Source organism: Silene latifolia, chromosome 2 (assembly GCF_048544455.1).
Source record: "Silene latifolia isolate original U9 population chromosome 2, ASM4854445v1, whole genome shotgun sequence".
NCBI classification, from domain to species: domain Eukaryota; kingdom Viridiplantae; phylum Streptophyta; class Magnoliopsida; order Caryophyllales; family Caryophyllaceae; genus Silene; species Silene latifolia.
Genome location: NC_133527.1, coordinates 37,999,595 through 38,016,376, shown reverse-complemented (window position 1 = coordinate 38,016,376; position 16,782 = coordinate 37,999,595). Strand labels below are relative to the sequence as shown.

General features: G+C 40.4%; 1 long non-coding RNA gene across 5 annotated transcripts; it reads left to right on the top strand.

Moving 5' to 3' along the window:
- The first annotated feature begins 8,779 nt into the window (after positions 1 to 8,779).
- Positions 8,780 to 14,678, top strand: LOC141642616 (uncharacterized). 5 transcript variants are annotated; one of them, XR_012543356.1, is made up of 5 exons: positions 8,780 to 9,059; positions 9,201 to 9,240; positions 9,423 to 9,482; positions 10,760 to 10,834; positions 11,524 to 14,678. It is a non-coding gene; the product is annotated as an uncharacterized LOC141642616 (long non-coding RNA). The 5 variants fall into 5 exon arrangements; XR_012543357.1 differs by having other exon boundaries at positions 10,757 to 10,834; XR_012543359.1 differs by lacking the exon at positions 9,201 to 9,240.
- Positions 14,679 to 16,782: the final 2,104 nt, after the last annotated feature.

The window sequence follows — 16,782 nt, the reverse complement described above, 5'->3', positions numbered from 1 at the left end:
CTCTCGCGCTCTTCGGGAGTAGTAGCCTTTCTCCATCGCAGATAAGAATCCGACACCCACAAGGCATTTGCAGAAGAGTTCAAAAACCACATGTTTCTCTGAGCCCATTTGATGGCCCACTCCCTTCGACTCTCTGTAGTAAGCGCCACAGCAGTCTGCAGGACGGTATCAAGCTTCGGGATCGTCTGTTTCAGCCCAACTTGTCTCATCAGCCTTTCCGGGAAGATACACACCATAAACTCCAATCCAGGAATGCGCACGGACCGAGTAGGATCCAAAAAAGACACTCCAGTGACGGATTTGAGGTACCACCACGGTACGACCCACCTAATCAAAGGACCATTCTCGCTCTTCAGCTTATTCTTCCAGTAATCACAGACTCGGGTGAAGTCCACCATATACAACCTCGTCCTCATCACAATCGAGCGGGCATGGTAAGAAAGAACATGAACTGGGGGCTCGATCAATCGGAGCCGTTCCATAAGCCAAACCTACCAAAAGCGGGTATTAGACATCAAAAAAAAAACGAAAAAAAAAAGAACAAAGAGAAAAAAAAGAAGAAAAGAAAATGTTCTTTTACCTGCAGAATGACGGGACTTCCCAAATACGGTAGGTCACGGTTGGATATCCTATTATCCAAGCCCAAAAGGATCTCTCCTAAGCATAAACAAGCTGGGCTCCTGCGCAGCTCCATTTGCTCAACAAGGCCCAGAAGACGGGGATCACCTCTCAAGTCTTCATCAACATGCCCTTGGAAGACATACACATGTAACAAGCAAAAGCCAAATGCCCTCCGCCTAGCAACATGAGAAACGGTGGGGTCGGCTCTGTTGATGAATCGATCTATGAAGTCCAACATTCGCACTCCCTTCGAAGTCACTAGACGGTCCACCTCAAGTCTAGTCAACCCAAGCAAGTCTCTAAATTTGCTCTTATACCCTTGCGAAGTAGAAGGAATGGCGGGCAAGTGTTCGGGGTCCCACCCACCAATAGCAGCAATTTCTTCAGGAAATGGGCAAATGTCACCTCTAGGGAACGCAAAAACATGGTAATTCGGGTCCCAATAGTCAAGACAAGCATCCAAGAACGGTTTAACAACCTTGATGAGTTTTAAACTCAACAAAGACCCAAAATTATAAGCACCCATATCATGTTTTTCCATGTTCGAAAATTCGTTGGTCCATTCCTTCAAACGAATCTCCAAAGTATTCATGATGAAAAGATTATTTTGAGAAATTTATGTAATAAGACGAAGAAGAGACGGAAGAATTGTGTGAATAAAAGCTCCATCGACGTTTCTATTTATACTAATTTCTGTTTCCAAAAATCTGCCAGAACAGAACACCTTGGGAACAGGCGCAGCACCTACTGCGCCTCTTCAAAGGGACGCAGCTCATGCTGCGCCTCTTCCCCAGCTTGACTTCTGTGTTTTTTCCGCGATTGGATCTTTCCTAATTCCATGACGCATAATTTCCTATTCCTACGGGTTGTTATTTTGGTAAATACGTGGAAATTACCATATCTCATGTTTCCTATTTTCGCGGGCACGTATTTCGAGGCAACATCGACATTTTCGCCGTTTTACCACACTTGCACATTTTGATTTTTAATTCTTTTTTTCATTTTAAGAAATAATTTTCATTTTAATTCTTTTTTTAGGAAATAATTTTCATTATAATTTAATTCATTTCAAGATGTATATACTTATTTCATTTTCATTTCATTTCTAACTTATAGGTTTCTATTTTTTTCTTTTTTTAGGGGTAACCCTCCCTACCGTCCGGTCTCTTTTTCCAAAATTTTTTGCATTTTTCGCATTCCTTTGAGTCACTCGTTTCGCGCTAATTATGGCCATATGTATATACAAATGTATGTTTTGCGTGATTTCTATGTAAATTTCGGCAGCATGACGGCGTAAACCGTCATCTACCAAACCTGTTCAACATCTAACCTGCAGGTACAAGCAACGCAACCCAGCAGCAAAGGCACTCGGGCCTTCATATATACACCAAAAAGGGAAATGTGCAATAAACTGGGGGCTCTCGCCCCAAACAAAGTCCAGAATGTTCAAAATGAAGGTCAAAATGTACAAATGTGCAAGAACAAATAAACAAAAAGCTACACAAAACTACTACTAGTCGCCCTCCAGCTCTGCAACTCTTGCTGCGAGAGCAGCATTCTCGGCGTCTCGAACCTCAAGCTCCCTCAGCAAGCGAGCTGTCTCCTCCCGAGACTGGGTCAACTCTCGCTCCAGCTCACGGTTCCCCTATAAACAGCAGAATTGGCTCATGTCAATCATGTCAAGCAATTACAAGAAAGTGGAAAATCAAAATTCAAAAATGAAACAGGCACAAGGTTCATACCTGACGGCCTCGACCGCCGACAAGTGCCTCGACGGCAGTACCTCGCAGCCAGTTGGCCACCCTCCATAACACCACGAACCGAGACGGCGCAACCTGCATTTTCAAAAAAAAAATTCTCAACAATTGAACAAACTCAGTAAAATGTGTTCTTACACAAAAGTAATGCAAAGTTAGAGGATTTACCCTCCGAATCAGATGCTGCCAATCGTCTAGGCCAGCATCTCTAACAGCCACGTCAAAGTCACGCAGCTCGGAGAGCGTCGTCCTCCCGGTCGCGTCAGTGTACTCGAGGGTCTCGGGGTACTCTGGGGGCTCGATGCCCGCCGCCTCAACCTCCTACATAGTCAAATATTTCTCATTAATTGGTGATCTTTCATCATAGTTCTCAAAAGGAAATCAAGTAAAGAGGAAGAGTAAGAATGCTCACCACTACCGGCCAATACGCCAACCTCCCGTAGAGGAACGCCGAGTAGTCCTCACCAAGAAGAAGGAGGGCGTCACCACTGGCGCCAGCCAAGTCCGCCTCCCTCTCTGCCTCAGAAGGCTCCCTAAGTCCCTGAACATCGTCCTAGGAGGATCGATGGGAACCGTCAACACATCCCGAGAGCACTGACGAGCCAAGCGCTCGCCCAAGTACCACACAGGACCCATCGACGTCCTCAACAGCAGCCGGCTCGAGCTCCTAGGTCGAAGGACCTCAGCCACAAAAGGAGGCGGTTCAACGTACTCCGCCCAAGGCCTGGGCACCCACTGAGACGAGACAAACAAAGGATCATTCTTATGATCGATAAAAGCAATAAAGAAGCAAATGAATAAATATGAAATGCTTACGCTATCCAGCTGAAGAGCGTTCACGTCCCGCCGGTAGACGCCGTGAGAAGAACGCTTGCTCTTCGTCCTGCACATCACGCAATCCCTCACCACGGGATAGGCCTTCTCCAGCGGCTCCGTCCTCTTGGGCGCGAGGCCCGGGAAGTAGGAGTACACCCACGCCTGTAAAACAAAATAATCAATGATGATCTTTCAGGATTTGATAAAGGAAATAATTCATTTTAGTCTAAAGGAAGATTCATACCTCCAGCAGTAGTCCAGGTCCGACTGCGCCAGGAGAAGTCCCCTTCTCCATCAACTCCGGACGAACCATGACCCTCATGAAGCGGATGAGGACCGAAAAACCAGCAGTGACCCAGTCCCAATGCCCTAGGGAGCTCAGGTCAGCAAGAAAGGAAAGAAGCTTCGTCGACAGCCTCTCGCCCTTGTCTCCGAGGTAAATCGAAGACAGAAACCACCAGAACCACAAACGAGCCCTCTGGTCAGCTGTACAGGGAGGAGGAGCCGTCTCCCTCCCGTCAATCGTCACCAGCGCCGGGATCTTTCCCGCAAAGTAGTCTCGAACGTCGGAGCTGGGTATCAAACCCGGCACTATAGCAGCCCTCGGCGACAGGTTCCAGCCGATCAACCTCCTCGCCTTGGCCGATTCCACCCTCATGGCAGTCTCCGGCCACTCCACCTCCTCGGTCCCACACGACAGACCAGAAATCATGCCGTAGTCCTCCAGAGTGACTCCCACCTCACCAAAAGGCATGTGAAACGTGGAAGTCATATCCCAGAATCGGTCCAAGAAAGCGCGAACCAGGCTAAGGTTAGCCCGCAACTTCCTCTTCGCGATATCCCGCCAGACCTTCACCAAAGGACCAAACGCTCCACGCTCGATCATAGCCCGTTCCTCTGCCGACAGCCGCTCGTAGTGCTCCATCGCTGTCGTATAGCCCGAGAACGACCTGATGTTCCCGGCCTCCTGTTGTGATTTGAAACAAAAGCTATCTTTAGTTTTGAATGAAAATTGAAAGGGATATGAACAAATGAATGAAGGAGGATGAGTAATGAGTAGTGAATTCCTATTTACCAAGCTCTTCACCGTCCTGTAGGACAAGTGACCCTCTGCAGCCCACAGCAGGTGCCTACTCTCCCAAGTCTCAGCCCACTCGGGTGCTCCTCTCAGCTGACGGCCTCCTCTTCCAACGTTGGCCCGTCTCGGGGCCTCCTCCTCCTCAACAGCCTCCTCCTCATGGACCTCGTCCTCAGCAGCCATCACCGCGGCGGTGAAGGCCTGCTCTAAAGCCTCCTCGACAGTAGCAACGTCTATCTCCATGGGAGCTCTCCCAGAAGTAGAAGCCTCATCACCTGCAACATTAAAGCAAATTTAGGCCGCGTCACGTGACGACAAGCCTTGGTTAAGGGATTTTCGAGCCTTCGGAAGCCCTGAAATCGCTCTTTTCTCGCCATCTTTGGCTACATTCTCACCAACCCGATCACTCATGTGGTAATTAGGGTCAAGTCCAGCCTAATTTGAAGCCTAGTTCCGGGTTCGAGTCAAAATTTCAGCAGCATTTCGCTACAATGGCGATTATGCCCTAGAAAAGTGTCCTGAAAAAGCTGTCACAAACCAAAATTCCGAGATGGTAGGAAGTTTACCCATCATCCAAGGATCCCAGATATCAAGTTTCATCGCAAATGGGCAATCCTAAGGCTATTTTCGAATCGATTTACGGTTTAGCTGTGAAACCGTCTCAAATTCATTCAAAGGCTCAAAACTCAACGAAAATTCGAGACAAATACATGGTTATGTTCCTAATATTACCAATTGTCCATTTATAATGTCAATTTGACAAGGCAAATGCATTTGGGGGAAAAGCCCCAAATTTTCGATTAATTGGGTCATAAACCCTAATTTTTCGATCCAAAATTGAGCAAATACCGACGATTAATGCAAGAACGAGACACATACCTCGATTAGTCATGATTAATGCAAGCTTTTGGATCAAACCTTGGCGGAAATGGTGAAGATTTGAGAGAGAAATGAGTGAATTGTATTTCGAAATAATGAACATAAACCTCTGATTATCGCGTTTTTACGCAGAAAAGACACTTTGGGGAATAGACGCAGCAGGCGCTGCGCCTCTTCCTTGTGTTCCCTCCATACGGATTTTCAAAAATTCGTTATGAGTTCGTTATTTGTGGGCCCATCTTTGGTGCGCCTCTTCCCCGATGCTATTTTATCCTTTTGGCTCGTTTGACGATTTTCTTTCGTTCCGACCCGTGTTTTCCAAGCCAGCAGCAGACTGTTGCATATTATTTATTTCTTCCAAGACCTTTGCTTGTCGCAACGAACGGTTCTTCCTTCACAGAATTTGACACGCCTTCATTATGTTCCCCAACGAGAGTAAGCGGATAGACTGTCCCTCTCAAGACCCGGAGATTAACATCTACATAAGCAGATTTCTCCTTAGAAGTTCCCGACTGTGTCCTGCTATTTATAATGCTTCTCGAAGACTATCCAAGCAGTTTTCTCTCAGCAGTTCCCGCCTGTGTCCTGCTCTTCGCAATTATTTCTCGAAGACTACTCAAGCAGTTTTCTCTCAGCAGTTCCCGCCTGTGTCCTGCTACTCACAACATTTCATGTTTCCTCGCGGAGTGCGAAAAAGGTGTCGTCCTCCCGAAGTTCCCATACCAGCCGTCCTTTTAGGTTCATACGCCTAGTTCTTTAAGTTCCCAAACTCCCTTTAGGATCACATCCTTTAGGATCGCTTTTCTTTAGATTTTTTACCTTAGCTAAACTTATATTTGGGTCTCTTTCCCGCCGATGCTTTCCTTTAGGGCCCCATACCCTAGCACAAATCCTTACTTATCCTTTAGGTCTTAGCCTTAACTCCTATGCTCAACCATTAGCTCCTATGCACCTCCGGAAGCATCTCAGAGAGAAGTCTCAGGTATGGTCTCTTCTTATGGCTGGCGAGCCTCCTTACGTAGTCTAATGGACTTAAAACGACCCTCCCCGATAGTCGACAGACTCTAAAATGTTCCCGATGACAGGTCCTTGGTTCAGACCCCTTGAGCCGCCTCGCGTCGCCATAGTCGTCAGGTTGTAATCTTCGATTGACCTGATGGCTATACTTTGACTTTCGCCTTGTCCAAGCCTCGGTCAAAGTGGGGCTCAGAGATACCTCATTTCTGCACCTCCCGCAAACCACCCGGTGATGATTGGGCCGCATGTTTGCTACGCGGAACGATTTCTGACAGTTCGTAAGATTATCGTCAAGTGATCGCTCAAACATCAATGTCTACCTATTAGTTGTCATCTACGTGCCGATACGGTCGTTTTGACAGTAATTAGAGTACATTTGGAGTCCGGGCCTAAAACCGTCTTCATTTTCTGATAACTGTTAAATCCCGAGTCAGAATGTTCTGGAATGTTCCGGATATTTCTATTCCATATTTCATAATTTTCATCCTTTGGTAAACAATTTCCCGTAATATTCACATAAGATATTAAGGAAAACCAAATTATTCCGTCCTACCATAATTTAAACACGGAAATCTTTCTTTCGCAGGAGGAAACCACTTGGGAACAGACGCAGCAGGTGCTGCGCCTCTTCCAAGAGACGCAGTGCCTGCTGCGCCTCTTCCCAGGTCCTTTTATGCGTATTTCTCGTATCTTTTTCATATCTTTCCGAGATTCACTTCCACAGAGTCTCCGAAACCCTATTCCGTCGTGTGATTAGTATAAATAGGAGCCTTCGTTCCTCATATTTCTCACGCGAGTGTCCGCCCTTCTCTTCTCCCTTTGCATTCTAGACCTTTGTTCTTACTTTTTGGCATCTACGTGCTTGAACTTTCGACCACGTAATCTCGGATCCTTCTGAGTACCAGCCTCGTTTGCATGACCGACCAATTTGACCAACTCCACAATCAATCAACTTAATTAATCTAATCGTTTTCCTCTTACGAGGGCACTTTCTTTACATTCGCGTCGAGCATCACTAATCGATAACTTAGTCTTTCTCGTTTCGTCAAACATGGAAGTCTGAGGGTGTATAATCCTTATTTATTTATTGTATTTTATTTTATTGTATCACAATTGTAAGGTTTATGTCGAAAATACCAATTAAAACCGATTTCTAAAACCATGTTTAAAAACTCTTTTTACGGATTTCCAGAAGATAAACCGTCGAGAAAGGACGCAACAACTACTGCGCCTCTTCAAAGGAGCGCAGTATCTGCTGCGCCTCTTCGTGAGGCTGCCGCAGTTCCTGTGTAACACCCCGATTTATAAAGGGGCCTCTAGCAAGACATTCCCTAATAAACCGGACTGTTACCATCTCGGTTTCCCGAGGTAGTGAATAACAAATTTAAACTCCAAGGCAAATTACATAATTTCTTTAACTTAACTTTTTACAAAACCTCATTTACATCAAATTACAAAGAACTAACATAAATAAAAGTGAAAGTCTTCTAAATGATGATCTAGCTACTAAGTCTTCTGATCCAGTGTCTCACACCCATCAAGCTCCCATCCTATCTCATAAACCTGTCAAGTCTGCTCCCCAATATTTGGATCGTCACAGGTGTTCACGAATACACATGGTCAACCACGAGGTTGAGTAGGGAATACAATGAAACAACAAAATATGATATGCATGCTCCTCTGTCACCTCCATCTCCATCTCAACTCATATCTCATAACCCGTACAACCCAGCCATACCGATCCCCGGTAGACTATATATCTACCGTAGCCGATCTGCCAGCTCGCAGCTGAGGACACCAGGGCAAGTCCTGCAGAACCCGCCTGGGCCTTATCACAACATCATCATCACCACACCACGTCACCACAACATCCTCCATCTCCAATGCATATGAATGCTCAAGAAATTAATGCAACACAATATGTATATCATTGAACTGGTAAATCATAGAATCATGCCGGTTACCGAATGTTGTGATAATATACTCAATACGATCAATTCAGTCAAGCACATTCCAGTATATGAATCATAACGTAAATCGAAAACCACGAATCAAGTCACGTTCACAGTTTGGTCATAAGAAACACAAACAAGTCAACACAATTCAACAACGCGATAATAAGTCAAGTATATTTCCCTACCTTTTCGCAATCCAAGCACGCACAAGCAATCAATTATGATCCTTCACATATTCATCACCTACATAACATAATTATGTATAATTACCACCTACTCAGTCAATTAATCATTCACATAACCTAGACTCATCGTAATTTAATAGGAATATCAACTTAAGGAACAAACACGACTTTCCCTGATTTTCCTGCACATGGCAGACTCGGTACAAAATGAATAACTAATTCCAGAAAATTCGAATTGATGCAAGCACTACTAGAAAACATAGATAAGGAATCATTAATAAGTAACCATATAAGTAGTTCAATGGTGTCTTAGGTTATAAAAATCATCTTGTAGAGAAAAATGGTTTCTTATGTATGGTATGGCCCACTAACATGAAATAACAAAGAAACCATCTTAGTGAAAAATGGTTACTTGTATAAAAAAAAAGTGGCGCCATTAAGATACTTTCACTTTTTTTTTTTTTAATCTAAAACCCTTATAAATGTGCGAACTTTGGAAAACATTCTCATTGAACAGTAGAGCAGTAGATTTCGTGCGTATCATGTGCTCTACAGTGGTCCTTCTGTTTCTTACCCTATTTCCCTCTTCTTCAACTACTAATTCTCCATCTCTCTTCAATTATTCATCGCTATAATCCTCATTCTGCTCTCCTCTTCATCGTTCCATCAATATAATTAATTCCGTCTTCTTCTACTTTCTTCTTCTGGAATCGTCATTTACATTGTTGATCGATAATCGATTGATTTGAAGGTTAGTTCACTTTCATCTTCTTGTCGTTCTGCCTGTGATTTTGTTTATAACCCTAATTTTTCTAATTCCGCTTAATTAGTGTTAATTTGTTTGCTTTTTTTTCCATAATGATTGATTCATGTATTATTGTTGATGTGCTAGGCATGCAATTCACATCGTCGGCGGCGCTAGAGCAAATGCCGTTTATTTCATTTACTCATCTCCTCTTTTGTTCATCAACTGATTTGATTTTGAACCCTTAATTAGGGTTTTGATATGTTTTTCGTTTGGGTTCATTTTCGCTTTACGATTACATTTTTATCTCGCTTTTACGATTTTAGCATGAATTTATTTGCTCTACAATTCCATTTTTTTATTGACCAGGTTCCTCCGGTTGATGATTGATCCATTTTTCCGTCTCAACGCTGGATTTCAAAAGTTCCGGTAATTTCATTTGTTATTGTTTGTTAGCATGAATTTATTTTCTTTAGAATTCCATTTTTAAAGTGATCAGGTTTATCCAGTTGATAATTGATCAATTTTTGATGTCGGCTTTGATCGTTATTTCAATTTGTGATCGAGTTTGTGTCGCTGAGTGATAGCATAAAGGGCCAGTTATCTTTGACGAGGGGGAAATAGGCCATTGTTGATACTATATTCGTAATAGAAATATTTAATCAAAGTGTATTATTTCTTACTTACCTATTTCTGTTAGAGTAGAGCGTTGTTGTTTTTCTGCTCGTAAGCGCCATATATCATGAGAGTATATCATCTCTTACTTCCTTAACTATTCTGTTCAGAGGAGACATATGGCATACATACTCCTATGTTTTTGTGAACTTATTCCTCTTTGAACCTAATTTGTTTTCTATTCCTGAGTATAGGGGAACACGATTGTTTAATTTCGAATAGTCTAAATTGGAACTTCTTGCGCGTAAAGTGGTAGTGTTAGATGTTGGGTGGGTAACTCAAGTTTAGCTAATGAAATTGAGAATTAATTTAAGGTTATGGAATTGGTTAGTATACTGGTAGGTGAAAAACATGTTTATGGGTGTAATTTGTGTGGGGTTTTGATTTGTAAAGGGAGTAATTTATTTGGGAAATAGATTTTATGTTTGATTTGTAGGAGTCAAGTCATTATTCAAGATCAAAACTGTCACTCACTAAGTTATTGAAAGACCAACCTTTCGTGCCCATTTATTTGCTTTTCTTAACCTTGTATGGTTAATTGTGGCATAGGATGACTTTAATTTCGCACCTATTTACATATTAAATTTACCCATTTTATCTTTAATCATGATTTGTAACTATTTTGTTACCTATAGTACCATATTTCTTGAAATGTAAAATGGACTCTCAATAACACTCATTCAAGACTGGATCTAGAGTTTGATTATAGTGGTGCATTAAGGGATTCAAATGGTTCATTTTTAGGGTGGTGGAGGAATGGCCACTTGGATTATGATAACAATGGATGCAGCTTGTATGTTGGACGAGGTCTTAATTCTCTGCATCTAGCATAAAATTGGTGTAGAGTATTGCTTTGTTTTACCCGTGGTTTTAAATGTTACTAAGAATTTTGACAGTGTGTCATATTGAGGACTTCAGTCTCATTTTGATGTGCTAGCCAAATCAAAAATTCCCACTCATTTGTTTATGTTTTAAAGATTTTATAAGGATAAATTTCTTGTCATTGTTGGTGTTGCATTTTTTGAAAGAAGAACTGGAGCACAGGGGTGAGTAAAACGCACACAAAGGCGGAAAGTCTATTAACTTGGTCATTTATCGCCCTAAATGTGAGTTGATCGCTTCTTTGTAGCTTTTGGTTACTTAATTGGATGGTTAGTCTTACTCTTTCCACAGGGTTTCTTAATTTTATTATGAGATTTGGAAGCTTGTTGACTTTTCTTTGATGGGTTGTCCAGATATTGTTGGGAAGTGTAGGTCGATATCAGTATAACAATATATAATATGGGCTTTGATTGCTGTCGTAATTCTTTTATTGATAATTTTAAGGTGTTATGCGATTTGTATAACAAATGTGCGATTTTTATGATAGGCGAGTGTTAGAGCTTCTGCATTTTTACTGTTATCTCTAAGAGTATGCATGTCATTATACCTGTAGGTTTCAGTGTTTGTTGGGAATCTGTGATTTTATGTGAACTGAGGACTTTTATGGTGAAAGCTTGATTGTTTATGTTCAATATTGAACCTTTTATAGTGTAAGCTTAATAGTTTAGGTTAAAGATTTAGTTAAACTGCTCCTGAAGTTAGGTAGGGAGGAGCGACACAAATTTGACCACGTAATCATTTAGACAATAGTTATACCATTAATGCTTATATATGATTAACTTTCATTGTATCACAACTAAATGATCCTTTTTCAGAGTCATTTTTGATTTTTAATGAAGGTTGTTTTATTAGAAACGCCAGTAACTGACACTTCTGCTAAATTTCAAAATCATAACTCTTTTTATTTTCTTAGATTTGAAGACAGTATGATCGTAAGTTTTTCAAGTTAACGAGTCTGAAAGATTTGATTCAATTTAACCATTGCTGGTGCAAAATTTGGAATAATGGAACATGCAATCTTGCTGATCTTGTAAGTGGTGGAAACCTTTTGAGTCAATTTTACATGGTTTCCAATTAGATCGGCTTTACGTTTATAAATCTCTTGATTGTAATTTTGTGGATAACTCTCTTGAGAAGTCTACTTTAGCCATGCCTTGTATGTCTATCTGATACACAAGGTATTTCAATTATAAAAAGTATGTTTAAACAAATGGTATCCTTAAATGGCACTACGGCATAGTTGGCATCGAGATTGTCTCTTAAAGATGACCGTGGGAAGTTTGGATCGTCTGTCCTCGGATAACCAAGTCAAGTGTATATTTTTTTCTCAGCGAGTCTTAGAGAAACCATTTCACTTACAAGTCCAACCTAAATCCTTATTCATCATTTAGTTTTAGGGTTAATAAGTTGATCTCTAATATGTCGAGGACCCCATATATTTATATGTGTATCTTTTATGTCAAGTATAGTTCTGTGACAGTAGTCATCCATCTTCTTAACAATTTATCCATTAATGTTGAATGTATTGTTTGATACATTAAACAGTTTTGTAGGAATCCGTCGTCGTCTCTTAAAATGCATGGACATCTAAAAACATTAGTCATAATAGTGCCACAGTAATCTCCCATCCGGCACTTGACCAAACTATATTTACTAAGTCACCTCTGCAAGACCTTGTGAAAATCCTTCTTCATGCTTTTATTTACCATCTTCCCAAGGCATGTTTGTCTCCTTATTTTTCCCTATTTCCCTCTCCTACACTCCATTCACCTCTACAAATTTCCAAAATCCTAATACTCATTCCCCATTTGAAATTCAGTTTACCTTGTTAATTTTGTCCTCCAACTCATTTCAATTATTTATTTTACTCTTTTTATATGCTTTTTCTTAATCTCAATATATTGCATAGTTCTCTGAATGGTAGTCTTTTATTTGGATTTATGTAATGCTTTTCCACATTGCTTTGTTTGGTAGTATTAAAGTCATTTGATTGAAAACCAAACTTTTTTCTTTCCTCTAAAGGAGGCCATAAGTTTGGTGTTAGTGAGTCAAGTCAATGATGATTGAGTTTCAAACAAAAATCACGAGTACCATGATTCATTAGTTTCTCAACTGATCGAATCGACGTCTATTATAATGTGTTTCCTCAATCTCTTTGCTTAATGTAATAAGATTGGGTGTATAATTAAATTATGGCTCTTTGGAGGTCTCAGGCTCCTGGGGTCTTGTTCCATTCTGCCACATAAACTTCTGCTATTGGTAATTGGAGTGAGACTGTTATTGTGTGGTCGAATTATTATTGACATACTAGCGAAGTTTAAAATAACTTACTTTCAAGTATAACACTAATTTTTAATCTCGCACACTAAGATAGCCTCACTATATAATTGGTCAATTCAGATATGAATAATATATTAATATACTCCTTTACTTTGATCTGTTTGGTTTCCTTTTTAATGCCATATTAATTTTTGATTCAGTTGGGTGATAATTGACTACTGATTAAGAAAGATATCCCATTAAAAGTTGTATACGATCTCCTTGCATTATTAGTCTGTTCTCTTATGTCTAGAATTACAAAGGAGGGATTAAATTGAAGTGGTGTTTTGGGTACGATTGCTGTATATTCATTCTTATGTGGACTTTCTTGCCACGACAGGAGTTAAGACAATGATATTGTTTAGCGTAGACAATGGGATCCCTGACATTCCAACTCGGTATCGGTCTGTGTTGTCTGGGTTCACCTAATAAGATGGTTGTGTTTGCCTAATTTCGGGTTTTGAAAATTTGAAACCTATAGTATTTACGGATTGGGATTCCGTGAATTTTTTGAAACCTATTGTTTTTACGGATTATAGTCCAGAGTGATTGCTATGATGACCTTGACAGTAGTTTAATAAGTCGTGATGAACTTCTTAACACAAATAATCAATGGATTTCTTTTATTCCCAAGTCTTTTAGAAAGTATGTTAGTCCAGTGAAAGTGGAATGATAATTGAGGGGAGTGGGAGGAGGAGAAGGAGAAGGAAGAGGGGAGGAGAAGAAAAAGAAGCAGCGAGGAAGGTGAATGAGAATGATGGAGGAGAGGAGGAGAAGGGGGCGCGAGGACACTGGGGAAGAGGTTACCGATTTAGGGACAAGTTGTATTGCATCCTTAGGTTTTAGACTCAACAGTGTGACGTTGTTTGACTGTCTTTTCTTTTCCTTGGAAGCCTACAGTAACCACTAATATGAAGTAGTTCATGTTAAATTTATTAAGCCACAACTGCTCTAAACTTGCTCTAAAATATTTTATTAAGTCGCAGTTGCTCTGTAGTTGCTCAATTTTGGTCAATATAATGAATGTGGTATGTATATAGGTTTTGAGTTTTGGTTTTGCTGGTTATGAGATGAGGTGACCTTTTGATATCTTTAACTTATGTGCACAGTTAATATCTTTAACTTGATGTCTCTTATACTGATGAGAAAACTATTGAAGTGCTAATTTCATACATATATGTTGATGTTGATGTTGGTGTTTGGGTTCAACACGGAATTGTTGCTTGGTTTCCAGAGGCGGCGCAGTAGCAGGTTGTCAGTGTTCTTGTGGTAGCTCAACAGAGGTGAGCCAAGGTGGTTACATCAGAGGCCTAGGCAACGTAAGCAAAGGAAGAGCAAGGGTGTTCGAGCCGTGCCAGCTCGATTGTGGTGCTGGGTCGCTGTTGCTAGGATGGCTAAAGCAAGGCCGATTTCATGAGGTTGCTCCGTTTGGGATGAAGCATCGTTGGGTCAAGTGAAGATGGACATGAGGTTAATATTGAAGACGGAGTCCGGACTGCTTGAATGGTGTAAATTTGTGAGATGTTACCATATACTGCTGCTTGTACGCACATATTAACATATCATCATTACTTGTTTTATATATTCACGAAATTGTTCTCTAAAAAAATGAACATTGGTTAAACTGTTTGTAATTCAATAAGTAAATTCGTGTAGCAAAACAAACTCATTTGACAGTAGTCTTTAAATTTGGTTTTAAGTATACACGCCTTTGACATTTGATAAAAGGAAGTCGTTTTAAGTGAGTTATATCACTCCTCATTTACCCTGAACCCTCCATTTCTTTTTATATCTATACAACTTTATCAAGAATTTCTTTTTTTTTTATCCTCGGCTTTAGACACATTAATTAAAAATCAATTTTTATATTACTGAACTTGAGTACAAATCTTTTCTTATGATTAAATGTATACATATTCGAATATATAGTTATCTCAATATGTGGTCTATCTGTCATTGATTGTTGTTTAAAGAGATGGAGGGGAAAGGGAGCCAGGTAGGGGGTAGGAGAGAGGGGGAAAGATAGATAGGGGAAGAGGGGTAAAGAGTTTGACCTTGTTTAATCATATTAAGATAAGGGAGCTGGAGACGGAGGCAGAAGGCGGACGAGAAAGGGCCAATCTTTGTCCGGTGTGAGGAGCAAGAGAGGCAGGGATAGATTGGGAGATCATCTGTGTTTAGCTTTATTCAGGTTACCTTCTTATATTTGGTGTACCTGGACTCGACTGCCATTGACTCTGGAGGGATGGGGGAGGGACAACATAGTTGCTGCCATTATTTATGGAGACTACGGTGACATTTGTCGCGAACCTTGTTGATGGGAAATGTGCAGCTTAATATGACTATGACCGGTTACTTTTATGTCCATTGTTTCTCGCTTGAATCTTGTGTGAGTGTCTTGGATATTTAAGAGTTCTCACTTTCTGTACAAAGGTTGTAGCGTTTAGTGTCATAGACTTCACTGCATTCAATGTCCAAACTGGTCAATTCGGGTCGATTTCAGGTTTGGTGGCTTCGGGTCGAGTTCAGCTGGGTCGGCTATTCGGCTTTGGCTCATTTTCGGATCAACAATATTTAATTTTTCATGGATAATAATCAGTTTGCAACAATGACCATTCGGTTCAGGTCAATTCGGGTTTCAGATCAAGTTCGGGTCTTGAGTTCGAGTGTCGGTTGTGAGTGGTTTTCTAAGCACTTCCCTAAGATATGGCCCTACTGTTAGGTTGCCACGCGTCGAGATGCATAATTATTAGGCAATGGGCTACACCTATTTACAAGTGTCGTACACAATTAGACTTGATGGTCAAGATCTTGCAAATGCAAACGACATAAATACGTATTCCAGTGTGTGGATTTCTACACATAAGATATACCCCTAAATTACGGCTAATTAGAAAACGAACAAACATCTATAGTCAATTTCTAATAATAATGTCTTTACTAAACAAAACATGTAGCCATTATTCTCACTTGTTACCTCAGAGTTTCTACTAAGGTAATCCTACGTAAATAAATATTATATATAAAAAAGACAATTATGCATTATACACAAGTTTAATATTTAAAAATTAGACGAACGTGGTCATTTGGACTCCGCGCGCAACGCGCGCGGAGGAACAACTAGTTTAATAAAGGGTAAGAAATAAACAAGATACACAAAACCCAATCAGCCAAATATAAATTAATAAAGTGTATATTTTTATTTCACCAACTCAGTATTTACCCTCTCATCTCTCTAGCACCTTCTACAGTTCAACCCTAAAATCCCAATTCGTCTACTTGCTCCTTCACCTGCAACCCGCCAACCCACCATTTGTCGCCGCCAAAGTACCACCGGCTCTCCTTTAGCTGTTCGTTCGCTCTACTCGTTAATTATTGCGTTTTCCAATCAGGTGAGTTCCTTTTTTTTTTCGATTTTGCTCTTGTTATCCCTTAATTGATTGAATGCAGTATGATTTTACATAAAGCGATAATATTACTTGTGTTAGGGTTTATATTTGATTGAGAATTTTTGGTAGATGAATTAAGGTTATTTATGGAGTAATTGGTTTAATAGGCTAATACATAATTCATATAAATAGCTTATTATACTAGTAATATGCATAGGAGATATTGAGATAATAAATTTCAATTGAAAACTTGTTGGTTGTTGTAACCCCAATTAGCTTTTATCGTGAAAACTGGACAAATGAGAGAGTTATTATTTCCTTGATTTCCAATTAGCTTTTATCGTCAACAATTTCAGTCAAATTAGCTTTAATTATGTAAAGTCTAAGTAAATCTAATATATTCTTTGAAATCAGACTATACTAAGAATAGTAGGATACTAATGTAGTTCTTAAATCCAGAAACT